Raw genomic sequence first — 12,265 nt, forward strand, 5'->3', positions numbered from 1 at the left:
CTGCCTTAAAGATGGGAGTTTGTTTTTCTGTGAAAGAAAACTATTATTTTGAGGTTTCCTTTTTTTTGACAGTAATCAGAGTTTTAAGTTTTTTGCGCATTCAAAACAGAAGCCAAATTTTGACAGCACTGCAAAACTTTGTGGGACCATTCATGACCCGTCGATTACAACAGCCTGGCGCTAAAAGCGTATTCCCTCAGTTAGTGATTAAAGATGTTAAGTAGAAACTCCAGTTCAAAAATCAATCCTTTTATTTACATAATTATTTATTCTATGATGCTTAAGTTCACATTTAAAGGGTTGTCTTGGCTCGCTAAACAAGTTTTTTTCATTGGTAACCCTGTCTGCCTGTTCATTTTGTTCCATACATGCACGAGCCGAGGTGATACGAGATGAGCACCAATGATATGAATATCATAGAAAACGAATCTAATTTTGTAGAACAGTACTCAACAAATGACAGGAACTCATTAAGAAGTGACGAAGACTAACGACGGCGAAGATATTTGCTCAAGAAAGCTGGAGATGTTCCCTTTAATAAATACTGTAACTAAATAACAAAGAGTAATCTCCCAAAGTAAACCGATGAATTAACACGATTTTTAGCGTAAAAATGTTTCTGGATTCAAAAACAGAACACCATCAAAAACGTGAGCCTCGCAGTTCCAATTTTGTCGATATTGGAATCCATTTTTACCCATATTGAACAGTCCTCAATTCCTTTATCAAGCTAACCTAGTTGGCTATATATTGCCACTAAACTCTCAACTGAAGTTACTTTTAATAACCTCTCGTTTAATTGTATTGTAGCCTTAATTTAGCAGTCCATCTCAAGGACAAACGTACAACTTTTATAACAGATGTGACTTTTCACCAGTAAGGCATGCGAACCAGACTAGACGTCCAAGCAACTCCGAGATTAAAGAAGCTCTTTCTTTCATTTCTGGAGCTCTGCCACTGATAAGCGCATCAGCGTGAAGCCGGATGATCAGTAACCAAAACGACAAATCGCGGTAGCGGTGAGGTTTTGTGGTATACAGTTGTATTGGTCTGCGGTTTCCACAAAAGTGCCTTAATAGCCACCAGTCACTTCGGCTTTATCTGATCTTTTGATTCGGTCTTATATCATGCTCTTGTTCTGACTCGTTCCTAAAAAAAAAATTATCTTATCAAAATACCTTTACCGCTCTTTAAATGAAAAAGTGTTTAAAAAATGATCAAAGACCAATTGTAGCTACTTAAGTAAAGTTGATTGGTGAATCAAGTGTAATCAGGAGTTGAGCGTATAAATATCTATTTCAGCCCGAAACTCAGTCCCAGATTTAATTCTTTTTGGTAAGTCGAAAGCGCGCGATCCTGGTTTTCGGCTGATAAACGGCTCTGAGAAAAGACCGGAAGTAGCAGTTGCTTAGTAACAGACGTTTCCACCTAGTGACAGCTAGCTGCAGCAAACGGAAGTGACGACTACATACATGTATTTTCGTCGGATGGCCAGACTTTCTTTTTAAATAATCAAAAACAGAAAGTTAATTGGAATCAAACTATACTAAGTAAAACACGCTTACCGTTATTTCAGTGGAATGGAGGCGTTCTGGTTTCTTTAGCCATGTACTTGTTGAAGCTCCACAGAAAGAGCTAAATATGACTTTGACTCTACAAATTGTTTAGTCTGGCGTTAAGCATCCCTATGTGTTGTTTTTGAATTGCTGCCTGTAGACAAACATAATAAAACATAAAAACAGGGACTGCGGAGCATTTTTCCAATTGGGGGGCTGACTAGTAGTGACTTGAAGTGGGGGGCTTTAGAGACACTTTTCATTTTATCAGAAACATTGGGGGGCTAAGCCCCCCCCCCCCCCCCCGGCTCCACGGTCCATGATAAAGCTTGTGATCAGTTTTCTTTTAAAACCACGTCAACAACTGAAAATAGTATACAGAGAACTGAACTTAGTCATAATCAATTTCACACGAAAAAAAAAAAACAGGAAAAAAATTAATTTGGGACATTCCAGAAATGACCGACGCTTCGAAAGATGTATCAGTTTTTTAATTCAGCAATATTCGATCGATTGAGTGTCGTAAAAACAAAACCCAAGTAATCACTCTGGTCAATAAAAAAGGACACAGGCAATCTAGTGAACCAATCAAACTCGAAGCAAATACATGTAGCTAGCACGTAGCGCGGGAAAACGTGTGTGAGAAAATCACGATTGACTGGTTAAACTTCTGATTGGTTAAAAAAGTGGCGGGAGCTTATCACTTTGCATAGTAATGCGTAACCAAAGTAAACGCGAATCACTTTCGACTGTCGACAATCGAGTGAAAATTGCTCTTATTAAGCAGAAAAATGTAGGACTTCTAGATCTCTAGTTGTCGCAATCTGTAATGTTTATCCTGCAAGCAAACAAACAGTCCTCGGCCTCTTGACACAAACTTCTCTTAAATTTGACTGAATCCTTTAGATAAACCAAGAGAAAACTTATATATCTCAAAAACATACTACAGTAAATAGAAATTAGTATTGAACATCGAGCTTAGTTCTAACTGATAGAAATCGAGTTAGGTACAATTTCCATGAATCAAGGTTGTCATGCTAACAAATCATTCCTTAGCTGATATTTCACAATCAAGCAAACCTTTTTTTATTAAAAAGAAAATAAGTATAGGCGTCGGTACCACGCTCTTACGCAGACAAGGTTGCAAGTGCGGGAAGGTTGACACACTCTTCCAACAAATCGTTTTATTTAGGTGGAAGGCTATAGGAACCGGGGTTATCCTGTTGAAAGAGAAAGAAAAGAAGAGTTAGTTTTGCGCAAAAATTTGCCAGTATAGGTCCTTATAGGTTAGACTATCGCTTCTCCTTCTCCCCCTCTCCCTCCACTCTCTCGCGTCTCCCGTTTTCCGCTGACGATCATTTTCCTGAGAAAAATATATATGAGAAAATAAAGGGCTGTGAACAGTCTCAATATAGGCCCAAGAAGACAACACGACCAAGCGTGGAAGAGGACATGACAAGCATATCTGACTCCTAGATTCTTTACAGAGCTTCAAATATTACGTAATAAGTGGCCGATGACAGCTCGGTGGGTTTACCGAGTTTTCTTAGGTATTTGTTCCGCTCGCGCGCCTTCGCGCGTGCAGGAGCTTCGTTAAAAAGTGCAAATTTCCTTGGCACTTTAACCAACACACTGAAGTTTAAAACTTGAGCTAGAGTTCTTCATCATATATCAGTAGATAACGGATTCGTGAACAGCAGCTCTGCAGTCATGATTATTTTGTAATTCATAGCCAGCTCTCTGCAAACAAAATCGTGAAATGGCAAAATCCGCATTCTCTGGAGAACGTAAACCACGACGGCTAATTTTTCATATTTCTATTTGGAATTAAACTCTGTTATTACAAATTGAACTTGAGCTGTTGATCAGTAGACCGACAGATGTTCTGAGCAGAACTAGACAATTGCAAAATTCGTGTATATAACAGAGAAAAGATGTTATCCTGGTTGTGAAGCCATATTGGTTTTACTAGTCTGGCACTTGCCCCGGAGGGGGGGGGGGTATTCCCTATAATGGCCTGTACGGGGAGGCTCCGCCCGAATGGGGTACCTTTCTCAGGCTTCAGGTATATTAAAGGATAGGGATTTCACACGTTTAGGTATATGAAAGGGTAGGAAAATCTGTCATTAAGATAATTAAAAAGGCCTTTAAATGAAATAATTCGAACAGACCAAACTTATGGCTGTATTGTCTTACTTTATTAAGAGCTACATAAAAATGTAAAGAAAACATCTTGTTTTAGTGTAGGTCGTGTCGTGTAGGTATATAAAAGGGGTACCTTTTTGAATAAAAGGTATACGAAAGGGGTGCCTTTTCTGTCAAAACGGTATATAAAGGGGTAAGGGGTTGGACCTCGGGTATAAAACTTATTTGAGAACCGGTGGCAGTTGGGCAGTGCATTATTTCCACCTTCATCAACTACATATGTTATTGCATGCAACATCGCGCGCCATGTTAAAAGTTCAAATATCAAACTTTGAATCTTCAACATTGCGCTCGGTAATTGCACCCTATTTCCCGACCTTAATTGTATTGACTTGTGTGCGATTATATGCAATACTAATTTCGCTCTTCAATTCCAGACCAAACAATCAGTCCTCGCTTTGTGAAACGTGGTTTGGTTACATAGCCTTGAGGCAGAATCGACTTTTTTAATGAAAAGTGCGAAATCACTGCTATTTTTCTCAATAAATGTGACTGTAAACCGGCGTGATTCCTTCTTTCTTTCAAAAATTATCCAGTAAGCGTTTGTAACCAAGCTAAGACTTCGTGTGGTAAATAGCGAAGCTGGCGAGTGACGTAACGACTCAGACAAGACTCAGACAGGCAAACCGAAATGGTGGACAATTTTCCTAAAACACTTTCTAAAACATCCGGTGTTCCTAAAACACTTTCATAACACGAAAACTTCGCCTACCGTAAATGATCAAATAAACGCCCGGGGCGTCTATTAAATTTTAGCGGTCCTAGGAGGGGCGTTAAATAGATATGAGGCGTTTATTAGAGAGAGGCGTTGACTGTATCAACGTCAGCAAAACAAATAGTTTGCTCGCGGAGTAAGATAGAAAACAGAATTGGTGAGTAGGAGACTCATCTATTCTGCGCTAACACTGGCTAATGCTAAGCCTGAAGATGCCGTTCATAGTTCGATATTGACGTTTTCATCGTCATCTGGGTAAACCATGTTTGCATCGTTGGCCTCTTCGATGTCCGAGTCAAGCAGGAAACTAAATAAATTGCGTGATTTTTCTTTATGGAGGAATGGAGCGTTACCTTGGTTTTCGAGATGATTCTTGAGAGTGGGCGTTTATAAGATCATTTACGGTGCATTCCTTCTATTTTTTCAGAGCACGCTGATATATTCTGAGTTACGGTACATTCATTTGAGTGCATGGCCGTGACTGATCGTCATTCTGGGTCCCAGGCCACTCTACTACGATAGGTAATTTAACACATTTTATCTACCTTATTCTTACTAATTTTCGCGATTTTCGCGATTTTAAAATAATCGCGAAATTTAGTACGCGCGAAATAAACATTGCGCGAAATTTAAACACGCGAAAATTAATACCATATTATACATCAAAACAGTAAAATTGTAAATGTCTGGAACTGCAACTATCTACCTTTAAAAATATCTTTCCGTCTTGTTTTTGACTAGCACCCTTCTTCCGATAACTGTTTCGAGCTTGTAAATTTGGTTCAAAACCTCTTTAAAACAGTCACTAAAGATTCCTTTTGCAGGCTCCTTGTAGTTACATTGAGCCAGACCTTTGTGTATTTCCAGTGGTTCCTTAGTCTTTGGCGACTGATCCATAAAACACTGACAAAATCGCGAAATTTAATACACTTTGTCTCTATTTTTTCTTGAAATCGCGAAAATTAATACTCGCGAAATTCGCCTCTCGAATTTTCGCGAAATTAAGTACGCGCGAAAATTAGTAAGAATAAGGTAGGTTTCGTGAATGGCTATTACCACCCTTTGTATAGCTCTATATGGAAGAAGCCCGTCCACCCCCAACGGGGAGGGGTATATACATGTTATTGTATGCAAAATTAAGCGCAATGTTGTTGATTCAAATATCAACGTGAACCTGCAACATTGTACGTAACATTTGCACCGTGTTTTCCGATCCTAAAAGCCGACCCTGCGCAGTGTTTTTTTAAGGCGCTGACTTAACAGATTTATGCTTAATTTGCAATATTTGTTTGTTAATTGACAGAATTGGTTTAAATAGGGTGAATATGCCAATGAAACACAATGCTTCGAGCAGTCTTTGGCTTGCCTTCCCTGTTTACTTGCTTGTGCAGGGGACGGGGGACTCCCATACAAAAGAGACGGGGATGCTCGTTGTCTCGCTTAGGGCTGTAATTTCGGATTTTGCTCTCACTTTAGGGTATCCCGGGCAAAACTTTAATATATTTAGCCGTCAAGTCCGAAGAAAAGTCTTGCTTTCGCTTCCACTTATCGACACTTGTTTGTCTTCACTTCGCCTTTGCGGATCGATTCAGTATAATTACTGTATTCATTAGGTTTTGCTGAGCATGCCACTGTAAGCTTAAATCGCCATTCCATAAGATTCTTTATAAAACGTAAGTTTTGAAAAGAAACGGAAACGTGTAGCTATCATGATGTTTTCAAAACATAAACTGCCGTCGTGAGCAAACTTGCTGCTCGATGTTTCCTCAACCTCGTTGGAAACCATTTGAGTTCTCGCGAATTCTCGCGCTTTGATTGGTCGACTCGTTCTACTCTAGATGCTGATTGGTTATATTTTTCACATGTGAAGAAAGCTATACGTGAAGCTGATTGGACGTATCGCTTTTCTCACATGTGAAATATAGCAAATATAGAATTCTATTTAAAAGGTTTATATATTGCCCAAAATTCTCGCTATATATATAATAATCTACTCTACTCTATACTCTACTATACTCTACTCTACTCTACTCTACTCTTCTCTCATACTCTACTCTACTCTACTCTACTCTACTCTACTCTACTTTACTCTACTCTACTCTACTCTCATACTCTACTCTACTCTACTTTACTCTACTCTACTTTACTCTCATAACTCTACTCTTCTCTACTCTACTCTACTCTACTCTACTCTACTCTACTCTACTCTACTCTACTCTACTCTACTCTACTCTACTCTACTCTACTCTACTCTACTCTACTCTACTCTACTCTACTCTACTCTACTCTACTCTACTCTACTCTACTTTACTCTACTCTACTCTCATACTCTACTCTACTCCACTCTACTCTCGCGCGTCTTCGCGCGTTGGAGCTTCGCTCTTAACACTGTAAACAATACGGTGAAATTTAAAAATAATGTTCTTTATATACCAGTAGATGACGGATACATGAACAGAAATTCAACTGTCATGATTATCTTGTACTTCATATCCAGCTCTTTGGAAACTAGTCCCATTCGCAGCCTTTTTTTTGGGGGGGGGGTACGCAACACTCCCCCAAAGATTGCGTGACATTCCAAAAAATGGCTGCGAAGTAGATTATCTGCATACGTGAAATGACTAAATTCTGCGTTCCCTGGAAAACGTGAATCGCAAAAGCTAACTTTTCGTATTTCTATTTAGAATTAAACGCTGTCAGTACATATTTAGCTCGAGGGGTAATTACGAAATTCGTGTATACATAGAGGATAATACGTGGTTGCGCGGGGATATGAAATTTATCTTCGAGTGTTCAAATCGATAGCTCACGAGTGAGCGCAGCGAACGAGTAAGATATCAGTTTTGAACAAGAGACTCGCGCATGGTTTGATGAATACAACTACCGTGATTTTCTGCAGGCGTGCGCTATAGAGGGAATCGGTATTACGATGTTTTTGACGATTTTCCGAAGATTTCCGACCATTTTTCGAAGATTTCGGAAGATTTTCAAAATGTTGTCCGAAGATCGTACGAATGTTTCCGAACATTTTCCGAAGATTTCCGAAGGTTAGTAAAGATTTCCCAGGAAGATCCGAAGATGTTTTGAAATAATATCGATAAACTTTGGCTCATTCAGCATTGAAACAGGGCAAACTTGTCAGACAACGTTTCGAAATCGATATCTTCACATGTGAAGATAACATGTTATTTTCACGTGTGAAAATACGATTGTTTTCGCGCGAAAGATTTCCTGGTATTTCATTGATGTTTATATAATAAAAAGTAATATGCTGCTTGACGCCATGTTGGTTTGGTCTGGCAGTGTATTATTTCCACTATCATCAAGTAGTAGTGTTATCGTATGCTACATCGCGCGCCGTGTTAAAAATTCAAAGATCAAGCTCTGAAACTTTAACACTGCGCTCGACAATGGCACCGTGCTTCCCGATCCTGGATGCATTATGCGCGGTAATGTGAAATGGGACTAACTATTCGGCACTCAGTTGATGTATTGAGACAATAGCTAGACACCTCATGACATATTTATACCACGTAACACTCAGCTCATGTAATGAACACTAAACAGCACTCCAGTTAGCCTAACTAGCGCTCCGGTTAGCCTGAACAGAACTCCAGTTTAGTCTAAATCGCGTTCGGTTAGCCTAACTAGCACTCCTGTTAAAAATAAACCACTGAATGCAATGGTCACACGACACATCTCCACGGCCCGGCCAAGACCTGTACGCATGCGCACAGCCTATTACCCGTGGAGTGGCAGCCATGGACAGCTGTTTCGTCCTTGTAAGGACTCATCGTTGCATTCAGTGGTTTGTAGCACTCCTGTTAGCATACTTAAGCTTGGGCTGCTTGCGGTTAGCTTTTATAATAGGGTTAGGATTTTTATCCAAAAAAGTTAGAATTATGGCAACTAGTCAGTGTCTTATTATCTTGTACTTCATAGCCAGCTCTTTGGAAAGCCGTTTTTATATGTAACGCAACGCTCCCCTAAAGGTTGCGTGACATTCCAAAAAATGGCTGCGAAGGAGGCTATCTGCATACGTGAAATGACTAAATTCTGCGTTCCCTGGAAAACTTGAATCACGAAAGTTAACTTTTCGTATTTCTATTTGGAATTAATCGCTGTCAGTACATATTTAGCTCGAGCGGTAATTACGAAATTCGTAATAGAGCAGTTTTCAATTGAGTGTCGTAAAACCAAAACCAAAGTAATTACTCTGGCCAATCGCAAAGGACGCAGACAATCCAGATTACCAATCAAAACTCGAAGCAAATACATGTAGCTGACGCGAAGCGCGGGAAAACGTGCGCGAGCGAGTCACAATTGGTTTTGGTTTTAATTCTGATTGGTCGAGAAAGTGGCGCGAGATTTTTAAACCAATCACTGATCGTAGTAATGCAAAACCAAAGCAAACGCAAATTACTTTCGACACTCAAGTGAAAACCGCTCTATGCTGCTTGACGCCATGTTGGTTTGTTCTGGCAGTTGTAATGGCAGTGTATTATTTCCATCATCATCAAGTAGTAGTGTTATCGTATGCTACATCGCACGCCGTGTTAAAAATTCAAAGATCAAACTTTGAAACTCTAGCACTGCGCTCGACAATGGCACCATGTTTCCCGATCCTGGATGCATTATGCGCGTTAATGTGAAATGAGACTAACTATTCGGCAATCAGTTGATGTATTGAAACAATAGCTAGACACCTCATGACATATTTATACCACGTAACACTCAGCTCATGTTATGAACACTAAACACTTGCGGTTAGCCTAACTAGCGCTCCGGCTAGCCTGAATAACACTCCGGTTTAGCCCAATCGCGTTCGGTTAGCCTAACTAGCACTCCGGTTAGCCTAACTAGCTCTTCGGTAAGCCTGAATAACACTCTGCTTTAGCCTAAATCGAGTTCGGTTAGCCTAACTAGCACTACGTTAGCCTACTTTTAATAGCTTGGGCTGCTTGCGGCTAGCTTTTATAATAGGGTTAGGATTTTTATCCAAAAAAGTTAGAATTATGGCAACTAGTAAGTGCAAGTGGCTTATTTAATGGAAATCATTTCCGCTCGGCATGCCAGCGACCCTGGTGCGAATGCTCTTGATGTAATTTTTTTTTTTAATTAAAAAAAAATAAGTTAGTTGTGATTTATTTTTAATTTATTTATTTCGCTAATCCACTCAGTCCACAGGCGCTAGGCGTCCCAGACGTTGTAAATCAACCTGACCTGTTGATGTTGTCGATTGCGTTACGTTTACAGGCGTAAGACAATGTATGAGAATGCTTCGAAATTTTTTTCTAAATACTACATGTGGAAAGAATTGAAACAAATTGGCTTACATTTCGTTGTTTTGCATTATTGTGACTTCTCTATGTTCCAAGAGTGGGTTTTAAGCCATTTAGGCGAGTTACACCGGCTTTCGATGGTTTGCTTCCCCGAAACCTTCGAAGTGTAACTCGCCTAAACGGCTTAAAATTCACTCTAGGAACACAGAAGAGTCAAAATAATGCAAGAAAACCAAGTTTAAGCCAATTTTAATCTGTTAATCAATTTTTTTCCACATGTAGAGCAATTTTCGAACCATCCTCATACATTATGTTACGGTTGAAAACGTAACGCAATCGCCAACATCAATATGTCACGTTGATCGAATACAACGTCTGGGCCGCCTGTGCTCAGTCCAGTCCATTTTAATTCCCCCCCGGGGGGGGCACTCCCATAAATTTCGGATAGGGGTGTGCCACGAAGGTTCTTAAACCCTGACCCTATTTAAGGATAATGAAAGCGAAAATTGATCCCCTTTTAAAGGCCCAAAACCGAAAAATGACGCCCTATTCAAGGGGTGGAGAAGCTTTCTGTGACGAACCAAATAAGGGCCAACCGTGCACGGCAAACACACAAATTTTTATAAAATTGCTTTATTAGTACTTGAACGGTTAGTTCTGTTTTAAGATCCCTTTTTAATTTTTCGTTTAGCTGGGCGTTTTTTTAGCTGATAGAATTTAGGTACCCTATCTAAGGATCACACCGTGAACACAATGCAAAAGGAGCAAAAATCATACCCTATTTAAGGACCAAGAACCTCAAAAACCATACCCTATCCCGCGGCACATACCTATATAGCCCATATATGGGAGTAACTCCCCCCCCCCCCCCCCCGGGTTTAATTCCCACCTTACCACAAGCCAAGAAAATACAATGGCCGGCAGCGCATCTATATGCTATAATCAAGTACACATGTTACTGTATACAATATTTTGCGCGCAATGTCGAGGATTCAAATGTCAACTTTTGGATCCGCAACATTGCGTGCAACACATTTGCACCGTGTTTCCTGATCCTTAAAGTCAACTACGCTAAGTCATTTACAGTGCTTTTACATTTCTCATCACAATGACAATACTAAATCAAGAGAAGAGGTTATGAGAATTAATAAAATGGTCACCAAAGGGAAATTGCTTTGAACTTTTAAAAAATTCTCCCAGTACTACAAGAAAATGTATGGAGATCAGTCAGAAGAATTTGTATGTGTATATTAGGGCTTAAACGGTTAATATAAACCAGCTTGACTCGTCAAAAGAAGAATCCAACTTAAGAATTATATTTCCTTATAAGAACACCATACATTATCCTTAAACAATCAAACACAAGAATTGGTAAAATAGCTCTCGTAATTTGTAAAAACATTGTCGCATTTCATGCACAATAGCCAAGCTCACATGCGCGCATTATTTTATAAACAATGAATAAAACCACGTTTTGCACGTTCACTTCCGTAAAAAGCTAAAAAGTCAGCTGTTCTGTGTAGATATCAATGTCTTTAAACTCGCACTGACGTATCCCAAGCTTTATCGTATCAAGCTTCATATGTTAAACTCTTTCGTGCAAAAATGTGACAAGCTAGTGACCTAAGGCATACTTGTAATATTGGCAACGGCATAATGTCAGAGATTTTCTATAAGGCATTCAAATTTTAGCCAGGTGCAAACATCTTTTGTCCAAGAGGAGCCGAATGGCAACGAAAATATCCACATTCCATCAACATGGAGTTAAATTGAACATAATAACCCAAAAATGTAAGTTATGCTACATTGTTTTCTTGCTGGGCTTGCGTAACAGTTTCTTAGTGACCTGATTTGGATTCAAGTTTAACAAATAAAATGTTTGTAGTTGGGACAGTGCCACGATTGTAGGTTTTGTGTAAACTATGCTAGAACTATGAGCACTTACTGATCAACAAAATAACCTTTAAAAAAAAAGAAAGGGATAAATTCATTCTCCGATATGTCAATAAACCCTAATCAATGGTTTTTATGTGATTTTCTTCCAAGTTACACTGTCAACTTGAAAACGTCGGCCCAACGTTTTCAAAGTTTTAAGCCACTTTCTTCCTACCCATCCATAGCCACACCACTTTTTAACAATTTCAGTTCTCAAAAAGCACAGTACGTCTTAGCAAAGCCTGGCCACTATTAGTGGATTTCCAATAAATACCAACACCTTCATTGGATTTTAAAGGGACTGTGTCACGGATTTTAGGCAAACTTAGGCTTGTGAAATGACCAAAAAGACTCAGTGAAATATAAAAAATAACGCTTTTAAAACAGTGAAGGGACATTTCAATAACACAGCAAATCAAAAGAAGGTTCCGGATGGCAAAAAATGAAGAAGATTGAAATGGATTGCACTATGGGTTTTTGAAATGTAGTGCGGTGGAACAACGATTTTCAAAGTTAGTCTCGTTTGCTTGTATCTTTAAATTTTAACGCCCGGGAGACACATTTAGTTGCAA

The 12,265-nt window shown here is 39.3% G+C and overlaps 1 long non-coding RNA gene across 1 annotated transcript; it reads right to left on the bottom strand.

Moving 5' to 3' along the window:
- Positions 1-729: 729 nt before the first annotated feature.
- LOC144645246 (uncharacterized) lies at positions 730-7,774 on the bottom strand. The gene is made up of 3 exons (XR_013569250.1): positions 2,637-7,774; positions 1,566-1,710; positions 730-1,149 (listed from the first exon to the last, which is right to left on the bottom strand). It is a non-coding gene; the product is annotated as an uncharacterized LOC144645246 (long non-coding RNA).
- Positions 7,775-12,265: the final 4,491 nt, after the last annotated feature.

The sequence above is a fragment of the Oculina patagonica genome, chromosome 3 (assembly GCF_052425735.1).
Source record: "Oculina patagonica isolate OP01 chromosome 3, crgOcupat, whole genome shotgun sequence".
Taxonomy (NCBI): Eukaryota; Metazoa; Cnidaria; class Anthozoa; order Scleractinia; family Oculinidae; genus Oculina; species Oculina patagonica.